Below are 23,990 nucleotides of genomic sequence, written 5' to 3' on the forward strand. Positions count from 1 at the left end.
TCACCATAGCACGAGCATGTGCATTTTAATACTATGGTTCCCTTCCCAAAACTCTTGGAGGCTGTAAACAAAACGTATACTAATGGTCAGAGATGGGCACTGTACCTCTTTGTTGCTAGTCCGTCCTCCGTCTGCGACCTGGGTACCCTTCCGTCATCGTGCCTCCGTCCTTATTCATAAAAATAATTGTCCTACGACCCTGTTCATCCTCGTAAAGGATTAAGTGCTCAGTAACACAGATTTCGACAGATTTGTGAACAACATTTTAGATAAATTGGCCTTATGCAGACATAGAAAGGGTTTTAAGTCTTTGAGTTCAGCATTTTTATTAAATGCATTGTGAAATAAAATGTTGTTCAGTGCATTAATTGTGAACACCCCCCACCTCCCCATTAATGGGCTTGTCATTTATTGCAGTTGTTTTGTCCACACAGTTTCATAAAACTGCAGTCTTAATGTTCAAATCCCCCCCCCCCCCCCAAACTGTATTTTACTTTACTGTAGAAATCATTTTAATGGCTGCCGACTTTTCGACAGTTCATTTATTTCCCTTTCCATTTGACCGGTCACTCATTTGTTTTCCACAATGTCCTTATATGTCATAAATTGTACCGCCGTGAAACATCATTGCTGAGAATTTTGGAATTTTAATTTGGTAGAGCTGAAAGGTGAATAATGCATGCCAAAGTGCTACTGTTTTTACCGTTGATATGCAGCTCGCGTTATCTACAGAATACTTATGAGTACCAGTGAAAATGTTTGTGATATTATTTATTTATGTTGCTCTTTTCAATTATTCATATGTTTATTTATTCATGGAGAAGTAACTGAAATCTGAAATTGGAAAATTCATTTTTGCTGAAGGGCGCTTGGGCCCACTCTATCCTGCGAGGTGGGGTGTAGGCTTTTTAGTAATTGCTTATGTAGCATTTACTTAAACTCACCAGATAATGGCTCGCTGAAGAAGGAAAGAGATGACAAGAGAGCTGAAGACTATCGGCTGTTGTCTGCAGTTTTATTTATGCTCTAACATCCTCCTCTTGCTATTGTCCAAAATGTTGTAGAAAACCTGCAAATGGTTGAACAGTCTGTCAAAACAATTCTGAGGAAAGAAGTAAATTGTCCAGAAAAATCAATAGTCCATAGAAATTATTTCATTCTCATATTTTCAATACCGTATCCCTTTCAAGGTCACGGGTGAGGTGGAACCTATTCCAGCTGACTTCAGGCGAAAGGCAGACAACACCAGGGACTGCAGTCAATCACAGGGCATTTATAGAGGCACACAACCACCCATTCACACATTCAAGCGTCACTGAGAAGGAGCTGAACTCAAGATGCCTGCACCGAATTAAGGTGAGTGTACCACTTACACCATCGGTGACTGTGAAATTAGTTCAACATTCTCCTATTTTTCTGTAGCTGAGAGCAAACAGTGAGGCTTTAACTTTGCACACCCAACAAAAACAGGTCAAATCACATTCAGCTTGTGGTTTATGAATGTATGGATTTTTTAAATTCGTGTCAGCAGTCAACACACCTCCCCAAGTACCATCACATAGTTAGATTACTCTTGGATTTTTGATATTACATGAATAGCGTGACGTTCCCTGAAAAAAAAATAAATAAATAAATGCTGCCATGATAGGTAAAAGTACTTTTTCACATATAAAAGGGAACATCTGGAAAGGCAATATAATAGTGATCAATGACATGAAACCAATGATGGATAGTATGCTGATTTTTTTTGTGTGTATTTTTTTCCCAAATGACACATCAAACGTGAGATTTGTACAGTACATAGATTGTGAGAGAATATTCGTACGTATACATACTACACCTTCATGGCAGGCCCTTTCATTTTAAATGATAGCTAAAGGTTTACAAGGCCACAATTTTGATGAATGTGTGACAGTGGTCAAGGGCATGGAGGTTCAATAAAATTCATTTTATTCCCTTTCAATGAAGCTCCACTCCACTTGTTAGTTGTTTAGTTTGGTATTATAACTTGTCACCGACTTATAAATTGTGTTGTGGTTGTCATGACAGCTGATCGGGGTGTCACAATCTCCTCTTTCAAGGTGTCAATAAACAGCACAGCCTGCAAGCAGTATGGGACGACAAATTGTACTGTTTAATTACAGCACGCTTCCCTGGGCATAGTATATTTATTCTAATGTTTATCCGCTTTGGTCGCTTTACAATATACTGTTGTTCTTTTTAATTAGCTCAGATTGGTTAAAATACATTGATTCTGCAGCCTTATTTACATTCACCCCCTCCGACACTCTTCGCCCTTATTTTTCACAATTAATTGTAGAGCGTGGCAGTTTGGAGGGCGAGGCACCCGTGACAATTTGTAATCAAAGCAGTGTCACATGATGAAAGATTAAACTGGTCTTTTTTGTTTTGGTCTTGTTTCAGCCAGTTCAAACCAAGCCACTGGTCACCCCTCCTGCACCTGATTCCCCACCCTCCATGCCCCTACCCCCATTTCTCCCAGCACTGACCTTGGCTGCATGTGCATATGTAAGCATGCATGCATGAATGTGTGCTTGCATCATTCCCAACCTTGAGGGTTTATTAATTTTGATTGATGACTCCATTTATCTTTGGAATAACAATTCTCTAATGCCCCTCGCCACCATGTCTGCCGCCATCACAGCCCAGTATGAGAGTGAGATTGCAAACAAAATGACAAATTTGCTATTTGACAAGTAGCTTGATAAAATGGTTTCATAGTTGGTCTTGATGCATGGAAATGTTATGCTAATGACGCCACAAGCCAAGCCGTTTAGTTTGAAATTAATCAGGAGATGATACAATAGGAGGATAGAGTAGGAGATACATTTGACGTTTAAAAAAAAACAAAAAAACATTTTTTTTATTTCCATTGATGAACAAAATACAGTTAGGCAAAAACAAATATTACCCATTCTGCAATTTTTACATAAAAAAAAGTAACATTTATAGAGAAGTAGAAATCTCTCTCTTTCTCTCTCCCTTGCTGTCTTTCTCTCACTCTCCTTCTCTCTACCTCTCTCTCGCTAGCTAGACAGCTAGCCACTAGCTAGGGTGCATTCGGAAATTCACTCTGACGGCCGTGCACTACCCTGAGAGAGTGTGTGTTCAGAGAGGCAGAGTGCTCTCCCCTCCTGTTAATTTCCAAATGCAGCCTATGTTCTAAATTAATCAGCAGCTCATGCTTGAAGTCTTTCCATCTATACTGCTTGACGCACTGACGCACCGTATCCCCAGTTGGAGCGCCTGGAGCACGCATCGGCACTCCAATTTTGGTGCACTCTGAATAACCAAATGGCACATTTCAATACCACTCCAAATTTCCAAACGTGTAGAGTGAAGCAGTTCGCTCTTGGGGCATATTTCCGAACGTGCCCTTAGATAGCTAGACACTACCTAGCTAGGTGCCATTCTTTGTGTATCATAGAAGGTCATAAAAGAGGAGACTTACACACATCACACACAAAGTAAAAATCGTCTGTACTGTATTATCAGAATAAATGACTCTGTAAAGCGCTAGCACTCCATAGTCTCCTTTACACTGGAACGGCTGAGACACAGGTGTCAAACTAGGGTCTCTATTTAAGAGGTTCTGAAATCCAGACCACTTGCCTGATTGTCTACGCTCAATGTCGAGTTTGTACTTTCTCGCTACCTTATTTCATTGCTAAGTGTTTAAGAAATTACAGTACTTACCGAGTTTACGTCTACGCCGTCTTCTAGATCACCCCTTGCTGAGCCTCAACCCGCTCTGCTCGCCTGCCTGACAGCGGCCGGCCACCGCCAGAGAATCGTCGCCACCAGCCTCCACGCTAGCCCCCACCATCAAGATCTTGACAGAAAAAAACTCAAATGTAAATGTAAATAGGGTTAAGTGCCCATCTCTGGTATTTTCCATGCATTTTATTTAACATTGGAAACACAGCACACAAAAACAGAAATCCAAACAAATGTTCAACTTAAAATAAATGGTAATATAACAGAAAGTACTGTGCACTTTCCTCTGCCAATTTTTGGAATGTATAGTCTCTCTGTGTTTGTGAAACAAGTCCTATCTAATTTTTTAGAGTTGTCATTAGAGATACACCAATGAAGTCATTATCAGATTTTGCTCATTTTGTGCAGCATAATTAGCCCGAACCCTTAATGAGTTTGCAAATTGAATGAAAGCAAGTCCAATGATTTCCTTTACTCTGGAATGAAGGGAATAAATAAAAGGATACAGTGTTTGTTTTAGTTTGTTTTTCCACCATGTTACAGGTCCCCGTGGTTTATTTTCACCCCAGGAGACATCTGGTAAACCATCCATTATTTTTATAATGAATCATCAGCCAAGGGGGGAAAACAATATTATCCAGCCTGTATTATTGTTCTCTGGAGTCTAATAAACTAATGTACACCCAAGTGTGCGTCATTAAAGTGCCATCGGTGCTCTGGGAGAAGGGAGGTGCACATCTGGCCCGCTCACAATCACCAAGATGCGTTGAATTTCTTTTGCTGCATCTTCCTCGATGCAAGGACACACACAAGCACAGGCAGGATGTTGAAACAAGCGAACATATCGTGGCTGTCCTGTGAAAAACACTTATCTCCAATTTTGAAAACTTTTTTTTAATTTTCACTTTATTGCGATGTTTCTAACGCGGAAACATGATTCATGTAAAAATAAGAAAATGAAAAAAATTTTTGGTGTTTTTCACATGACAGCGACAATATATTTCTGATATACTCTCACCAGCCCCAATATTAGGTACACTCGCAAAATCAAATATGCAGGATAATGGACCAGAGATGGACCAGAGATGTTTTGAAAACTCTTAACTTTACAAAGCTAATTAGAATCAGAATTGAAATCATCTTTATTGACCAAGTTTGTAAGTATGAATGGCACTAGTTTCAAACTAGGGGTTGAATGACAACATATTTTTTTATATTAACTATAATGTAATGAAAGTCGAGTCAACGTTCTACACACCTACAAACTACAACCACAATAATACACATTTTGTTAAATGAATACCTATCTGACAGTACCAATCAAAACTGAGCATTATTTGTAAAGGCCGATTTTCTTTTCATTACAGCTCTCATGTTGGATCTCATTCAATTGTGCAGGTTTACTTAATGCGATGGTAAATGACTGCAAATTGGTTTCACCCAACAGAGCGAGCAGTTGTGATGTCATTTTCAGTCGACAGAAGTAACGAAATGGCCGCCTCCTGAGATGGCTAAAATGGGATGGATTCATTCTTATTCCACAAACGCAATAGGGTCAACGCAACAGGCTGAGAGAGGAAAAAACAAAAAAAAAACAAGCCATGCTCCAAAAGGGGACGGGCTCATTTCTGGTAAATCTCATCCCACAAAAGCCCTTAAATCACTCCAGATTCTTTCAGGGGGGCGAATTTTAGTGCTGACAGCATTTTTACATACAGTCCAATTCTATAAGTGCCACTGTTCTCAAGTGTCCCTTTAACTTTTTTTATTTCATTACATCAAATTCCCTTTCGGAGAGAGAGAAAAAAAAGTCATGTGCAGAGTAGGAAGAATTTTGGTGAGATGGACATTTTCTAAATGAGTTTTGTGAGAATTTATGACCTTTGTGTTTGTCATCATGGCTAAAGAAAACAGTGCGAGGTTGTCTTTGCCATTAAAACATACTTTATTGTATAGATAACTCCCTTTTAAACCAGGTTTGAGTTTCAATCAATCATGGCCAATCAGCCCTTCGTGATATGTTTTCTTATCAAGAAAAATGACTTTTCCTGATTCTCATTGATCAGCTGTTCTGGCTTCCTCACAGCAGGGGAACATGGCAATAAAATGTTCCAAAATAAAAGTAGAAGAGGCCAGCATGCCTGCCATTAAGGAATCCTTTAGAGAAGCTGAGATACATTCAGTCATTCCAGAGGCATTTTTTGGTGTTACTAAGTGCTTCAACAACACGATTCAGTGTGAGAAAAGGAGGAATTGATGTTTTGCTAAAGTGGCAGGTTACTGTATATTATGTTTGTGAGTGCCTGTGCATCTGAGAGATTGCTGAGAAAATATTTATAGAGCTGTGGATTTATTTTGTACTTTCAGACAAAAAGGACATTGATGGAGTATGGTCATGCTAAAAGATAAAGTGTCTATCGTTTGATGGATTACAACAGGGAAGGTAACTTTTGTTTGTGATTGGAAGTGTGGGTTGCTGCTCAAGACTTCCACACTCATTTTCGGCTCAACCACAGGGCCTGTAGAAAAAGTCGTCCTCAAATCTCATATTTCTCTTCTTTTGTTTGATGCCACACATTGATGTAAACTATAGAAAACCTATTTTGCCTTTTCATATTTTCTCACGCTCCCTTTTGCTACGTTTGTACTAGTGTGAAGGCGCAGTGTCTCTCTTGGCTGTCTGAACTCTGGTCCCATCTATGCTGAGAGCGCAAGTATCTGTGTGTCAAGAGGCGCTCTGTCAACTTGTTGGATGGCATAATCAAAGCTTGTTTTGGTAATTCTCAAATAACTCATTCTCACCATCCTGTTATACCACGCCTTATGCATAATCAAGTTCAATTTAAAAAAAAAAAATTGGGGGGCTTTTTGGTGGGGGGCTATACTGTATGTAGCTTGTTTTGCAAACTAAATACAAGCCATAAAAAAGACAAATGACAACTAACTAATAAAGACAAAATTGTCATTTGCTAGCATAACACACTTGGATTAATGTTATTTTTTTGCACCAAAACACATTCCTAAGTGTCTTTTGCCATATTACAAGGTTTATATAACAAACTTTTAGGTAGATGACAAAAAAGAAAGCTTAAAATCTTTAATCAATAGTTATTAAGCATTTCTGTTATCCTGTCAGTTGTGCTTGACTAGTAGTAGTTTAGACAGTCAAAACAGGCGATCTTAATACAGTGTGTGTGTCATTGTTTGCAATGATCCTGCAGCAAAACACTCCATCTGCACACACTGCAAAGCCACCCAGAATAAATGTGTGTGACATACCACTACTCAGTCTCTCTGATTGGCCAGAAAAGTGAGTTAAAGTGCAAAGTTGAGCCCACAAAGTACCGTTCCGCTGCCGGCAGGTGGGAGTGGTGAGTTCTATTGCCGCAATGTAAAGAAAGAAGAAGAAGAAAGTGCAACTGTAATGAATTCAGCAATGCTGTGGAAAAAAGGATCCCAGAGCATAATTGATACAAATTTTAAAAAACAAGTTTATTAAACAAGTGAGCACAGTATGTGGGAATTAACAAATGACGCATGCACAGTAGAAAGTTAATAAGGAATAAATCTGGCACGACAAATGTTCGGCATAAAAAAGATAGTAACAAACTGGACGGCAACTAGAACAAAAGAGATGGACGATGCCACAGCTAATTATCCAGAATAGAAAATAAACAACAATGACGATACAAAAAAAAACTGTACTTAATGCACTTACAGTAGCCAGAAAAACACAGGAGTCCAAAAACATAAGCACATAGTACTAACACTACAACTACAAAAACAACTATCACTAAAAATCAAGCAAATATTTGGCGCACATTAAAGGTGGAAAAGGTTTTGGAGTGATTTATCTTGGTCTCATTTTTTTTTTTTTTTTTTATACCACAAAAACCTGGCATTTGAACAGGCGTTCAATCAATCAACCACCCTATATAAATAATCTCTCTGTAAATAAAACCTGATCATTATTATCTTTATGAAGTGAGATTTTTCCAATTCATCTCTTGTACTAGATCGCCTTTTGCTACTACATTTACATACCCAATTCTGTTGCGCATAATCTTCCTCGGTGCCAATGCAACTGCCTTTGGCATGTTCAGTCGGTACCCCCAGCAGTGACTAATTGTTTGTTCTGTCAGTGCCTTTCGTACCCGTTTGCCTTAATGGAGTGTACTGTGGCGATCCATCAGGCCCGATGTCACCTGAAGTGGTTGCGTGTCAGTGGGACGAGCGTGCCCGGCACGTGTGATTTACTGGCTGCCCGTCGTGGCGCTTGCTCTTAACCGCACCATGCAGCTCACTCGTCTCCTCCCGGACCAGATTGATTACCATCGCGGCTGGCTCATGACACTGGCCATCTTCTGGCAACCTTTTAGTGCCATTTTATAGATGTTTAGCGCACCTCATTTGGCTATTTATACATCTGTAAGTGGCCATGAAATATAGATTTGTCTTGATGGGTGTCAGGGGCGGCACTGCGTAAGCTGAGCTTTCACTGGCACGTCGTTATTTTAATGGTGTGAAATGAAGAGGCCACATGTCGGGAGTCATTTTCAAACATGCCTAAATGGTGTTGTTTTTATTTTCATCTAATGCCCGCACTCATATTTTACAGAGAGCAATAAGGCGGCTTCTGTTCATGAAGTGTTTATTGGTGCTGGGAGATGGAAATGGCGAGAGGAGACCGGTGAAAGCCCACACACGCACACGCACACGCACACACACTGATGTATCCTATGCGGATGTTAAAGTTGTCCTTACTAACAACACTAACCCGCTGTGAAAGCTGTCATCCACGCACACGCTATTCACAGGCAAGGTCTCACAGGTAATTAGGCTCTGGCACACGCTCAATGTGATGTGCGGCTTAATTGAATAGTTAACAACTCCGAGGTAGGGCTGCGAACATCGGAGGTGGCACCTGTCACCAAGCTGTTCTATCCCAGCCATCCGCATTTTTCTGCTCTGCCTGGTACAGCATGTTAACGGCGCAGAGTCAAATTAGGGGCAGGCAAGCTGGGTGAGTGGTGTGTAGCAGGTGGGGCGATAGCTGGAGGGTGAAGGGAGGCAGGTGCCCGCTCTGCCCTTCAATGAAGCTCCAGGAGCCCATCCGCACTTCCCCTCAGGCCTTTTTCATGGCCATGTGACAGGAAAGTGACAGTGTCTGCGTGTGATCTACGTGTCCGCGCATGTGTGTGTGTCCGTCTGTAGCGCCTCCTCGGGACTTTAAAATGACGTGTGCGCGCATGTGTGCATGCAGGTAGTCCCTCCTCCCTCAGGCTTGAATACGAAGTGGGACTAGGGCGTCCGCCCATAAGACAGATAGACTGTCAATTTCAGCAAAGGAGTCTTTTTGTCCCTACATAGAATAAACATATATGTCCGACTGGATGGTCAGCAGGAGATTAGCGCTTGAGAGCGGTGTGCACGCTGTTGGAGCCAGCCCTGCATGCTCCTCAAAGCCACACCACACAGCGGGTCAGCCGCCTTACTTATGTTACTGAAGTCTCTTCATACATTTGTTTGAATTAAGCCATTATAGACCAGTTGGTGCCCTCCAACATTTTTTGCTGTACAGAATTGTCACGAAAGACAGTTAACAGACCGCACACATTAAAACAAAGAAGTGTATAATAAATACGTCTCACCATAACAGAGGATCAGTGGGTGCCCTCAATTTGGTCTTCATGTGGTGAAGCACTTTTGAAGGCCTCATTGACTTAACAGCAGCCACATAAACAGTATAATACGCAGAGACAGCCCGGAGCGTGTGGATTATTATTTTAAGTATAGAACTCCTGTTAGTTTCGGAGACATGCAACATTCTTTTTTGGCCAGTGCTACATTGAAGTCTTTTGCTTTGTTTCCATCGGGTCATTGAGTTTTTAGTCACTTTGGTTTGCGGGTTTCATTTACGGCCTCATTTCTCAAAACGGTGACAGAGACAAGCGTGGGAAAGAAGCACAAATGGAGTTTTCAGACGCCAAAAAAAAAAAAAAAAAAAAAAAAGACAGATCACTTTTTTAAATTAATTTATTATACCGCACTTATTTTTTAAATCCCTTAATACTGCACTCTGCTCTTTAGTATTATATTTGTTGCGTGCATCTCACCTGAAGAATCACACCTGTGCAAATGCCCCATTACATCCAATCGCACATGTACACAGCTAGACTGCGCTTTACACTAGACTTGTGCTGGATGCGAAAATAGGGCCTACAATTTTTGTTCTGCACTTCTTGTCCTTCTTCACTGTTAGGCGGGAGTCTGTATGAACAAATGTCCTTATGGAGTAGGTCGTATATGAAGAAAAAAAAAAACATAGGCAAATGCGGAAGGGGGATATAAAAGAAAGAAAAGTGAATATCTGCGTAGTCAATCATTCAGAAATGGCTTTCATTTTTAATGAGTGGATATGCGTGTGCTAATGTGGTATGGCTATCAGTGCGAAGCTGCATTTCATCTACACAATATGTACATTAGACTCACATAAAATTCATGTCTGAATGTCTGAAATGATTTCGTCAGGCATATCGAAACCCTACATGCACGGGCAAAACGTTCAGCGAAAAGAAAAAAGCACTTGTCAGGTCAAGCAAAATACCATGCGTCGGAGTAAAACTAGGTTTTAATCCATGTAAAAGATTAATGAATACTTTGTCAACACTTTTTTTTTTTCAAAATGCCTCTGCAATGTTTAATTTCTTCAGACAAAAAAAATGTGGTTCACTTGGCTGTTTTTGTTGCATAGGATTGCGTATGAAAAGCAATGTTACAGACATTTGGGGAAGTACACAAGCCATGAAAGGTTCTCTCCTCTTTGCATACAGTAAGTGTGTGGGCCGGATGGTCAATAGATGAACTATTTCTAAATTACAATCCGGTGTTTAACTTAGTAGCCAAAATGGGACAGGAGCATCTTAACCAGCACCTTGGCAAAGGTCTCATGTTCATTCATCCAACGGGGCCCGTGGATGACCACCCGCCACCTGCCAATAGACATTAGGGAGGATTTAGTAATTAAGTGATAGGCTAAGGACTAAATTGGGTGTTTGAGGTCCCTACAGCCATGCAGATAGGGGATTCTAATTGCCCGGAATATTGATTACCCTGGTAAGGGGTGTACACAGTAAATTCATGAGCTATCGATTAGCTGTTGCTCCTTCTCACTTGTCGTCAATGGAGGAGTATCCTTTCCCCGCAGCCACGGTCGAGCGGCTTCATTCACATGGCAATAGTATACTGTAATATTCCCATATTATCATAATACTGCATATGGAGCCATTTGTAAAAGGAAGTGCAATCTTACAGATATTGTGGACTCTACCACCCGTGTTAACATTTTTGAAATGCCAGCAAAAGCTATGGCGACATATCGTCTACTCAGCGATACTATTTTGGAGCTTCTGAATGGTCTATAGGGCTAATGTAGTCAGTGACAAGAAGAAGTCATGCAATATCAACAATGACAAAACTCTTTTCAACTCTCTATTTCCGTGCATCAGAGTCCTTTTAGCGCACGGGAACATTTGGTGCTGGCCTCGTTCAGGGCACGTATTTGTGCGGTCAATTACCTAACACTTGGTCAAGTTAAAGCAAACAAAACATGGCTTTTATGCAGTAGCTGCCTTCCTCAAAATTATTGGAGCAATTGATTTGAAGTAATACTTAGGTTTGTCTCCTCCACTAACATTTCCAATTCCATCACTTCAAATTTCATTTTGTGTTTGTGGTGCCCGCCCAAATGTTCCATGGTGACCAAAACTCTCTTAGATATATGATACAAGTTGTCGGAATGTTTCCTGTCCAAAACCATCGATACGGAGACGTCATACCGGCCTGTGGTCCACCTCGCCTACAATTCCCTAATAAAGTGGCCTGACAGATACAAACGGCTTGGCCATTCCAGGAGAGCGAATTGCCTGTCTGAAGCACTATACATATTTGAACTTGCCACAAAACAAGATATACATTGTGTTTGACACATTTCTTCAAAAAAATTGTCCGCTTATGCGCTGAAAGGGATTTCAAAGCAGTACGAATGTTTGCCACAGAGAAGTCGCTAACCTGACTCATTTAGAGCCTATTACAAAGCATCAATATATTGATCCAAACAAGTGTCTCAGTGTACTGCTCTGTAAACACACCGGCGCTGCTTTTATCTGCTTGAATCTTATCAGGATTCAAATCGTTTCCTCTTCAAGTCACTATTTATGGCCCTACAGATTTGGAGCTAAACATTTGAATGATTGCAGCTTTAGTTTATGGGGGGGGGGGGGTCTTTGGTAGGAATAAATGCTTGACTGTTCTGTTTTTGTTTGACTTAAATGTCAAATGCTGCAATATTACACTACTTCCAAATTTTCCATATGATTCAAATCAGTCCAATTCCAAAGACTCACACATTCAGGACACATTTTTCACCTATTGTACCCAACCCCATTCATTCCCAATGGGACATTCCTCATTCCCATTCTAAATTTAAAATATTCAGCTCATTCAAATCACCTTGGCAACTTTTCACAACATTCCCAGATTTCACACTTTTCCAAAATTTTTCACATTTTTTCACAATAAAATTCAGAGATTCAGACACTGGCAGGAAGCCCCAGGACGACCAAGGACACACTGGAGAGACTATGTCTCCCGGCTAGCCTGGGAATGCCTTGGGATCCCTCCGGAAGAGTTGGAAGATGTGGCAAAATCCCCACATTCAGATTATATTGTACATTGTCGGTCCTTGTTACTCCCTGAATTTTTTTTGGACTGATTCAAACTAACTTCAAAATGTTCAGCTCAGCATCTGAAGAATTATTCCCTTTCCCCAAATGTTCTCGAAATTGGGAGATTTTTAGGGAAAGGATTTTTTGTTTTTTTGTTTTTTACATATTTACCTCCATCTTCCACATTTCCTGACCAGGTATACCCAATCTAATTTCAAAATGTTCAGTTACTTCAAGACGAATTGGAACTACTCCCATTCTCCACATTTTCAAAATAAGTTTCCAAATCAAAAGATACTTTACATTATTCCCGCTCCCTTCCACATTTCATGACCGATTCAAACTTCTTCTACTTATACATTTTCTGCTCATTAAGGACTCCTACTTAACTATTCCCATTTCCAAAATTCCCCAAATTTTCAAATAAAATTCAAAGTTAAGAAATATTTCACATTATTCCTTCATTCCATATACTTCCACATCTCTACATTTAATTCCTTGCTTTTCAGTTCATCTTAATTTTCTCAGCATTTACATGTAATTCCTACAGAAAAAAAAAGTTGCATTAATTGAAATGTGATTTCATTTCCTAAACTGTCAACTAGTGTGTAAATGCCACATATTGTGTTGACATTAAATACAATATTTCTTTTACATGCAAGATACATCTTTGTCGAAGAAATAAACCACAGTATTTAATCCAATAATACAGGTGAGTCTTTTTTCAGTTACCTGTGAATCACTTGTTGTGTTGCTTTTTTGTCAGTTGTTATCAGAGCTGGGCTTCGCCTAACCGTCACTGAGTTACCCGTTAGCCGTTAGCCAACCCACATGGTCCCAATTGGTCCAAATCAGCCAAACGGCGTCGAGAACGGACTTAACCTCTACCACGTCACACACAGGCGCCGCACTCCTGACACGTGGCCGAATAAGGAAAAAATAAAAAATTAAACGGTATTGTGTACCTTGCCGTCCCACAGACGCAACATGTACCCCATTTAGTTTTTATTTCATCGCTCACCACACTTTTCTTTGTTTGGCGGTGTGTCTGCTCAAGAATACGTTCTCTCTGCCGTTTGGCTGTCGCCGACAGGGGACGGACTGGGACCACGTGGGTCTTTAAATATGCAGACGAGATCATGGTGGCGGTTAGACGATGCCCAGCTCGCGTTGTTATTCCAAATAATGTAAGTATGGTTGGTTGGTTGGCTGGTAAGATGCTGTGCGTACGTTCCCCTCCTTGTTATTCTTCAAATAATACAAACTCTTTCACAGTTGCCCTGAACTCAAAGTACTGTATTGCACATGAAAAGTATTTGATGAGAATATATCATATCATACAGTGTGCCACCAAATTTGCCAAATTTTTCACATTTGTATTTTTCTGCTATTAATCAGAAACTGAGTGTTGATTGAGAATCTTGTGGTGCTGAAGGTGAAATGAGTGAAATTGCCATAGTCATGCTCTCATCACTAAAAGACGATCATTCCATGCGCTCGTCTTGTGATTGAAGCAAAGCTCTCCCCATTTGCACACCACTAAGTGTCACCCTCCAGCCATGCTCGCAAATTGAATTAGTTTCAGTGTGAATTTATGCTTCAAAACTAGTAATTATGTTTTAACCCCAGAGGAAACAAGCAAAATGAGTCATATCTTCAAAAGTGGTGAAATGCAGTGAGCTCTGATTAAACGGCAACCGAAGGGACAAAAGTTGGAAGCGCAGCAATTTACCAGCCATTCATGTGTTGGCAAATTCAATTACACTACACTTGACATCTTTTTAGAAAGTTTGATCAATCTGATGGAAAAGTTACTCTCAATTACCATATGAAATTAATCTCCTTAATCCCAATTTGATCTTTTTCATGCATATTAAGGGTTATCTCTCATCTGCCCACCTATGTGTTTTAAATTTCTGTCACAGGTGGGACGTGACTGTCAAACACCTCAAGAAGATGGGGGATTGATTAAGACACAATATTATTCATCTCATGCCAAACTCTACGTTTGTTTAACACAACGTTTGTCTTTGTGTATCATTTGCAGTGTTGTGTGAATGTGCAGCATCATATTTAGAGATGTTGCTCATATTTTTGTTTGCCTTATTGATCTCTACGTTTAGCATTGCCTGTGATGGAAAAGTGACGGAGCTGACCAAACGGTGACGCTATCTGTTCTGATTGTCATGTTGAGCAGCCAACAGCTGCATGAACAGTGAGTGAGAAGTCATTTTATTGAACTTTTGCTTGCAATATATTTTTTAATTAAATTCTGATATAAGTACAGGTTTCCTATTTTTAAGTACAGTGGTAAAAGAATAATGCACAATGTTATGGAACATAACCCCCTCAGTGAACAAGCGACTACTGTACAATACTTTTTTGTACAGTTAAGTTGTGTTTAGCTTTGAAGTACATGGTTACATTTAATGTTTTAATCTTTTATTTTTTTTTACATTCTTTCCCTAATATTTAAGGAGTTAATGTTCAAATTATGCATAGTGTAACCAGTGGCTTACAATAATAATCTATATTTTTAATATTTGTATACATTAATACACGCACACTCACACACACTGTTTCTGGGTGCCTGTGACTGATTGTTTGCTCATTCCTTTTAATCGGTTTCTCTTTATTCCTTTATTATCCTGTACATTGCTGCCTAAAAAACAGTGGGACCTCTGGAGTCAATTGACCAATTCAAGATTCAAACCGCCACTATCATAAAACCTTTATTAACTGCACAGGTAATGTTCTTAAGTACCATTTAAGAATAGGTTTAAGGAGAAGTTAACCACTGTAGGGTCTAATTTCGGGCCCCCTTAGGCGCTCCACTGCACACTTGGGCAGCATGCGATCCAGCAACAAGATTTCACGAGTGGCCAAGTATCTTTTACAGCAATTTAAAATTAGAATTGAAGTTGCGTGATGTGGCGACATCGCAAATTATAGCCAATCAAAATGCACAGAACCATTCACACAGACGAAAAATCCAGATCTGGAAAGCTTGTGGTAAAAAATCTGCAAAGCTTGTGGTAAAAAATATATTCAGGGGGCATATATACCGTGCCGGTTACATTCAAACGAATGGGAGCAAGCCCCGCCTTTCAGCATATCCCCATTTTTTTTTGTCTTTTTTCTCACCCATGTCATCTTTCTGTAGCAACCTAAGTCTTCCTCGACTGACATTCCACCTCCTTATGGATTAAAGAAAAGTGATAAGGTACAACATATTGTATGAGGATCCTCAGAATAGGATACAAGCTCACACAGTTTACATTGCAAGGAGTCCTTATATTAAAACGCCTAATCTGCAAGGGTACGTGCCCAAATGTACATTTTGTGTACATTGGGTTTTAGTCAAATTGTTAAGTGATGTCAGGAATGTCTATGTTTGAACTCCAAGGGCCCTATTATCATACCCGGCGCAAGTCTAACGCAAAGTGCAGTCTAACAGTGCGCATGGGTGGACTTTTCTTTCTTTTGGCATTTTCTTAGATGCGCGCCGGTAAAAACGGGCATATGAGTGAACGCAGCCTAGTCAAAAGCTCCCGGAACATACTATTATACACACTGCTAAATGTTTTCACACACAACAGAAACACTCTCACACTCTCTATTTAAAGACTCTCATGACCACTACTAGAACACGAACAGTCACGAACACTGAAATGCTCACATTTGCTAGAATTGTTTTTTTGTTGCTCACACACACACACCACTGAAACATTCACACACTACAAATTTGTTTTTAACTCACATACGAATGAAATACTCTCTCACACACGCTACTGAAATTTATTTTGCTTTCACAAACTAATTATAGAAATAAAAATGAAATACTCTCACACAAAACTGGCATGCTTCTGTTTTGTGTGAGAGAGGTAATCCTGGATGATGCCCCTTGCGGCTCCTCGGAGAATGTATTTGCTGCTTCGTTTGTAATCGTTTTCCTTCGTTAATCGTGCTGTATATTGCATGCTGCAATTGCGAGCGGATATGTTTGTTTCAAAGGCTTCAGAGCATGTGTGTGTTTGCCTGAGTTTGTGAGTCTGAATCTATTTATTAATTTTCCTCATTCACTCATGCTGCCTACATTACTACGCGGTTATTCTTCTTCACTGAAGGACTCCTGCGAGTGTGTGTGTGTCTGCGTGTACGTGCGCGCTCACGAGCAGCGGACGCCTGTCCTTTTGCTCGGATTAGGGCGGTGAATGCTGCAAGAGGATGATCAGACTGGGAGCACACCAGGGTTGCCGTGCGATCACAGAGGGATTATGGGGGATATGGTGCTGTAGTGCGTTGCAGGGCTGCCTCCAGTTAGGCTCATCTCCGCCACGCTCCCCTCACACACACACCACTTTAATTGCCTTTGCTTCTTTCATTACTTTTATTGCCTCTCCTCTGCATTGCGTGCTCCCCGGGCTTGCGGAAAGGTCATTGTGATGGCGGACATGCACACACACACACGTACACGCACGCACACACTCCCTGACAAGCCGAAATTGGCTGAGGCGCTAAAGCCGGAGAACCCAGTGACACAATGGGGTGGCCACTAACGCGCTGAGCAGATTTTAATCACATCTATAATTCACTACATCATACGAAGGTGGTAAGGAGACTAGAATTGTAGTTGTGAATGTCATCTAAAGAAGGTGCACCACACACAGAAGTGACTCCGGGTTATTTTTCGATGCTGCTTCTGAGAATGAGAAACAAATATAATCTCTCTCTGTGATGGCAAGGAGGCGGTGTTGATGGCGTTATTTTGGTTGTTGGGATGACCGACATGTTCAGACCCCGATACCAAGTACTCAGGATACAATACAATTGAAGTTTACGTTCCATTACAACATACATCGCCAAACATTGTAGCCTAAGCGATTTCCAGAAAGATGTCAAATGAATGTAGAGAAACTCAACTCAATTTTGCTTTAAAAACAACCACAGCTGCATACAAAGTGATGTACATAAAGTAAAAATCATACATAGAAACAAAGACAGTGAAAACAATAAATTAGTAACATAAAAAACAGTCAACACAACAAAACGATGTATTGTATTGTAAAACAATGATGAGTCTCATGCTGAGTCGAAAACCAAAGAAAAAAAAAGACTTTTAATACAAGTTTTAAAGATGGACAGAGACGGGACTTGCCTGACGTTTAACGGAAGGTCAAGGCCCACTGGGAGGGACCGCCAATGGAAAAAGCACGATTCCTCCGAGCCGCCGCTTAGTTCTTGCTACCTCCAGTAGTGTCGTAGGCTTACAGTTTTTTTTTTAGTTGTGATATTTATTGGTGAAAAATTTACAGGGCTCTCACTATTACAACAAGTGCAGTCATCGTAATGGCACAATGGTGAGTTACAGTATACATTTAATCATTTCGTTTTTCTTGTTTCTGTTCCGCTCATTAAATTATGTACACAGTATGTGATAAAGTGACTCGACTGGCCTGTGGCACAAGGAAGGTTGGGCACTGCTGATCAATAAAAGCCTGCGCAAGGCGAGCATGGCCCATTTTATTGGTGGACCTCCAAACATGCATTCAGTCATAAGCACTGTATTCAGATTCAATTACTTTTATTGGATTTATTTCATACAGAATATTGGGCAAAATCGAACAGCCCTAGCCGGAAGACTGACCTCAACAGAAAAGCATCCAAGAGGCATGCTCAATAGATGGCCGAGCCATCTCATGCTACCGACTGACAGAGCTTCTCACCCTCACTGCGAGTTAGCTAACGTTCCATCTCACCCACCCAGTGATGGTCTCTCCTTGGCCAGACACATTTAATTAAACGTGCAGTTCACATATTCCTTAAAAAAAAAAAAAAAAAAAAGTAAATCATTTCAAACATGGATCCAAACATACTCAATAAAATATAACTTGTCTTGTGGTACTGGAGTGAGGGTCATACGTTGTTGGACGGGTGCCTCACAGTTTAAGAAAAACATCCCCACTTAGCCAGCCTGCAGGACTCAAATGTAAGCCACCTGGTATTTTCTTGCATTACACTTCTACCTGACATCCTCTAGAATGGAAAAGGAGGGAAATATAGGCTGATTGCGGGGATACTTCTATAGTGGATGGAGGGAATTCAGAGGTGGAGGGATGTGAACCCAATCTCCTATGTGTTGACTATACTGATGAGGGGCTTGTGCTGGGACCAGCTTCTCGATCCCATCATTCCTTGTGTTTACTTTGGGCCAGACTACCGACACACGACGACCTTCCCACTCTTATCCTCTTAGAGTTAGCCTGCATCAAGAAGGGAGGTGCAAACCATTAGCCTGATGCTGTGGTCCAAATGAAAAAAAATCCTGGGCAGTCACAAGGTTTGTAGGGTTTAGTAAAAGTAAGCATCAGCCCACCCCCACGTCCCAAATGGTTCATAATTTCCTACGGATGCCACAAGATGGTATCAAAGCACTACTTTTCATTTGGACAGGACTGTGGCCTGATTAAATGAAGCTTTATATCAGACATTAAACATTTACCACTTATTGGTTCCCCTATATGAAAAAAAAAAAAAAAAGCACAGGTCAACAGTTCTGTTTAGAACATGTTCTTGTTTGGTGCTTATAACAGCACTTGAAAAATACAAATAAAAACAAGATAAAATATTATCTCTTTCATATAAGGCTTGATGATATTATAATCTACTAATCTCCTCATGAAAACATCCAGGAGATCCATTGTGATACATTGCGATTGATTGTCTACATTAGAACCCCCCATTTCAGGTTCAATTTAAAAGGTCATGGGATATCAAAGTCAGGAGTGAAGTGGTGGGCTGAAAGCAAACCACAGATCCATTGAGAATCATAATAGTAATGATTTTTAGTAGGTGGAATTTAGGTTGAAATCAGTGAAATTGGAGGTAAATTATTTTCTATTTGGATTGTTTGATGCAGGAAGGCACATTCTGAATGCCGGGTGGGGGTGGTTGGTCTCAGACTACTGCTGCACTGGCCTTGACCCCATGCCTCCATTATGTGTCATTAGTGGTACTTTCAGTGAATCTGGCCAGACCGAGACCTGACAGCCCCTCCTCGGATATTTAGCCATGCATATGGATGGATTTCTGATCCCTCTCATCCACCACCGAGGACATGGGAATTAGGCCAGTGAGGAAGAGAGTATAGGGGGCTTAAAGGGAGCATCCATATCTGACCTTAATGGCAAGGATGGAGCTATTACTCCCGCTAAGGCCCAGCGCTCATGCTTGGCCGGTTATTTGTATGTTGTGGTGTCACACAGGTGATCAACACTGCAAGAGGGTCACATTTGATGACCTTTTTTTGGGTCGTGCGCATTCACATCCGTGCGTGAAAATAGATTAGACGCTCCCCTGAAGAACTGTGTTTTAATTCCATGCGGTAATACAATGTGTACCCATGATGGCATATTAAAATGTGCATTTCTCACTCAGCTGTATTCATTAGCAGTTTACTCTTCCACATCACTTACCTTGACTGCGGCCCATGATTGAGGAGGGGTTGGGGTGTTGTTTATTTGTATATCAGACAATGTAATATTCATGTTGCACGCTTTCCTGAGCAGACGTTTGCTAAATTCAGGGGAATGGTACTTGGGATTAGCTTTTCATAGCAGATTGCTATTGTTAAAGGGGAACAAACTCCTTTGAGCAATCATCTTCTAGGGGAGGCAATCTCTCTCGCTGCCAGAGTGCTGGTCCATGGCTCTTAATGCACCGAAGCAAAAGAGCTTTGGCCCGCAACCTTTCACGCCTTCGACTCTCCTTTTTGTGATTGAATAGTTAATAACTACGAGTCGCCTCTAAAAGCCTGCTTCTCTTCTTTTTGGCGGTTTGTCCACTGCACCTGCCCAGTCCATGTTTTGATTCCTGTGGGCATGGCCAAGATGCTAAGTCAACTGATAGGCCACCTTTTTCGCCAGCCAATCAGAGAACACACAAATCAACATAGTAAAAGTCATTCAAATATGTTAATACAGCCCTTAATCACAGAAACGTGTCAAAGGGCTTTCCAGGCCCAATATTGACAAATATTAACGACATCTTAACCCCCAGGAGGGCAAGGAAAACTAAAGAAAAAAAAAAAAACCTAAATAAACAATGACGATATATGTGACAAGGGGCAGTGCTATCTCATGATATAATCTGTAGATTAGTAACACAAATTACCATCAGATACAATCTCATTTTGGGCTGCGAGTCAGCCTCCATTCCTTTTCGGATTTAGAAACAAATATAGCAAAAATCTGCTCAACGGGGGTTTATAATTGATCCCACACTGCAACAGAGAGGATCGTAAAAAAAGGGGCTTGTATGAAGTTTCGAAGAGTTCAAATGTTTAGAGTGGCGAGGAACTGAACGGTGTGCCCAAGAACACACTGTTATTGTGTTTGGATTGATTTATTTACTGTTGTTTGTAACAACACACAGAAAGAATAATCATCAGAGCATCAACACCATACATCAAGCATTCACACAATCATATACCCATGTTAAATAAAAGACTGTATTAAGTAGTTACATATTTAACACAAATAAACCACCTTCACATGAGGCGATAGTATTAGCTAGCATGCTAGCACTTGTTCTGTTTTGATTGATTTATTATTGACTTTGGTCTGGAAACAAATGATAATTAAAGAATAATCTGCAAAGCAATCATGCATCTAGAATGAACACAATCATGAACCCGTGTTAAAAAGTACTGTGTTCAGTAGTTACATTATTCAACCCAAACAAGCCACCTTCATATGAGGCTCGCCATTACTATTAGCTAGCATACTTGTCGAAGTGGCACGTTAGCACAGTAGTAGTCACAAACTCACCATTTGGAGTTTACATACAATATTAGATGTTAAGGGGGAAAAAGCAAATTGTAACGGAAAAGTGGACTATGTGGGCTATTAGTAGTTACACTGAGAGAAGAGCCAAACGCAAACTTTGTGCTGACTTTCACCCTTAACAATGGAAAACATTCCTACCTCCTACAAAAGAACTTAATTCATTTGCAACAGCATTTGTTTTTAAACTGTCAACAAGTTCACACATTTGCTGCCTGTCACGCACAATTTGGTTAAAGAGAAGCCTGGAGAAGCAACGGCCTTTGTTGCACTTTTCACCCTGGGCTGAATTTTCCAAGAGTGCTAATTTCAAGGACAAAAAGCCAATGTGCCTTTTAAAAAAATATATATTTATTAAAAAACTGCTTTAAAAATGCCTGTGTTCATTTTGGACATGGCCTTTAAAGCATCATATATAGAGCTATGAGGATCTTTTTCTTTTTTTTTTCTTTTTTTGTGCGTCTGTGGCTTCCTGTATGCATTTATCACACAAACACACACATATATGCACACACCCACTGGGACATCTCATTAGCCCATCCTACGCTCACAGCTCTGGCAGAATGTGACCCTGCCTAATTGTGTACCATGCTCATTTGTTCTCCCTGCATGACGTGACGATTGCTTATTTATTCTCCTCAGGGCTCCCATCTCGCTGAAAAATGATTGGCTCATTTCATTCACTGCACATTTTTTCGAGCTTTATTTGATAAGCGCATCCCCCCCAGGCCCCGCCGCCCCCAACACCCCCCCTTCATTTACCCATGCTTTGCAAAGTTTTAATTTCACCCGGGCACATCATTGCTCAGATTGTGCCGTGCACTAATTATCTGCGATACAGAAGAACTTTTGCACGTGTGATCCTGTTTATTCTGGCAGAATTGAGCAGCACAAAAGGGGGTCGACATTAATGATGCAGTGTGAATATTTGAGGAGGCAATTGTGTACACAAAGCTGGCAGACGTGCTCAACAAGAAGCTTAAGAGGGATTTGGACACCGTGGAGGCTCCGTCCGAATTAGCAGACCAAATTTGCATTCTGTTCTGATTTGACATCTAGTTAGTGGATGTTTCACAAATAAAGCCATTAAAGCTTTTGTTCCAGTCGTGTAATAAGGGAGTGCTGAGGCACAGAAAAGAAGATAACAAGACTTGGCTGATTGGGAATTTGGTTAACAGTGTTTCATGAACCTTGTTCAATTTGACAGTCTGTCCTCTCTTTCTCCAGCTACCCTATATGAAGCGGGCCCAGTGGCATTATCCTATTGGTGAGTATATTTCGATTGAGTGCACCATTCAATTCCATTTTATTCATACTTATTCAGCTGTTTCATGCCACTCCCAGTTGAGGTTTACTGTCAAACTAAACATAAAACCAAGAGAATTACAAGTTGTAAATTCAAAACAACCGCACAGCCCCCTATAAGTCTGCCAGCTTACTGCTAATGCTAACATATAATGGGAAACACCATAGACTTGCTAACAAATAGCATCTATGTGGCAGTGTTATAACCGTTTAATCAATGGCTATTTGATCATAAATGGTGGAGCAACACATGTAGACTGACAATAGAACAATGATTACTGGTATATATTCTTCATCCTCTGCATGGAATGACTAATATTACTGTTGAGTATTTTTGACATATCCTCTGTCTCCATCAAAGGTGGATAATGCAGGTCCAGAAAGTAAAAACCCTGCCACAGTTTGGCCTTAGCCACAGGTGCTTCTACTCAACCAGCAGGTAAATGAGCTCCCAGGTGTTGAATACCTAAGCGATTTTTGGACCTCAATTAATTGGTTACAAATTAAAAGCATATTGGATAAGTTTGGTGTGCAAGTCCCTGACCTCAACCCCACCCAATATCAGTGTCCCCACAAATGTGAATGTGTGTACTTTGTAGATGATTGGACAAGAATTCCCACAGGCACGCTCATAATTCTTGTTGAAAGTCGTCACAGAAGAGTGAAAGGTTTTTCGAGCCGCAAAGGATTCTTTTTTCACTTGTGTATTTAATTTTGACCTTTTCTGGCATGTGCAATTTGTGTGGCCGGCCGCACAGGGCGGCATTACTAGGATTGCCTCTGTTTTGTCTGTACCGTTCAGACTATTGTCTGGTAAAACTGTATTATTAACAGAATTTCAAATTACAATTAAGTGCATGACAAAATTATTGTTTTTGTGTCTTCTCTTAATGAATTCTTTTGTGCTTTTGCTGCTATCTGACAGTGAAAGGAAAGATTCTACTCAAGAGAAGAGCCAACCCAAACAACAAAGAGTGTCCAAAACAAATTGTTGGTTTGAGTTGATTTCTTAATCCTATTATTTAAAACAGTACATTCCTGTATGTATTTATAACAATAATTTGAGGGGTTGTTTGTAGTGTAATGTATGAGTAAACAGTAGATTGCAGCTGTTGTTGGATCGGCTCCTAACTTTGTATCTGGTGAGTCTATTGTATACAGAAAATAGAAAAAGAAATTGAAAAAAAGATTGTTGTTTTCTGTCCTTAATCACCTCCGTGTTTGTATTGCTTCATTGTGGGGATGTATAATAAATGTAAAAATCAACATTTAATGTTGCGTTTTTTTTCTATCGTCAAATTAGCCTTTGTTGAGTTGTTCAAAACAAGAGGCACAACTCCTCGAGCCACAAACCCTGACGAGCCACTTCAGCCAAAAA

General features: G+C 40.5%; 2 long non-coding RNA genes across 6 annotated transcripts in view; both read left to right on the forward strand.

Annotated features, from left to right (window-relative positions):
- Positions 1 to 14,669, forward strand: part of LOC147150137 (uncharacterized) — a 126,427-nt gene extending 111,758 nt beyond the window's left edge. For 4 of the 5 annotated variants that reach the window (XR_015086052.1, XR_015086051.1, XR_015086054.1 and 1 more), the window contains 2 exons: positions 1,191 to 1,356; positions 3,745 to 4,250. This is a non-coding gene — a long non-coding RNA (uncharacterized LOC147150137). Of the gene's footprint in view, positions 1 to 1,190; positions 1,357 to 3,744; positions 4,251 to 14,587 lie in introns of those variants that run through there. The other variant, XR_015086053.1, reaches the window with a different exon arrangement.
- A 7,634-nt stretch (positions 14,670 to 22,303) lies between these two features.
- On the forward strand, positions 22,304 to 23,724 carry LOC147150138 (uncharacterized). Its single transcript, XR_015086056.1, has 3 exons — positions 22,304 to 22,574; positions 22,974 to 23,051; positions 23,538 to 23,724. It is a non-coding gene; the product is annotated as an uncharacterized LOC147150138 (long non-coding RNA).
- The last annotated feature ends 266 nt before the right edge of the window (positions 23,725 to 23,990 follow it).

Source organism: Filicampus tigris, chromosome 3, assembly GCF_054856515.1.
Source record: "Filicampus tigris isolate MCC_2025a chromosome 3, RoL_Ftig_1.0, whole genome shotgun sequence".
Taxonomy (NCBI): domain Eukaryota; kingdom Metazoa; phylum Chordata; class Actinopteri; order Syngnathiformes; family Syngnathidae; genus Filicampus; species Filicampus tigris.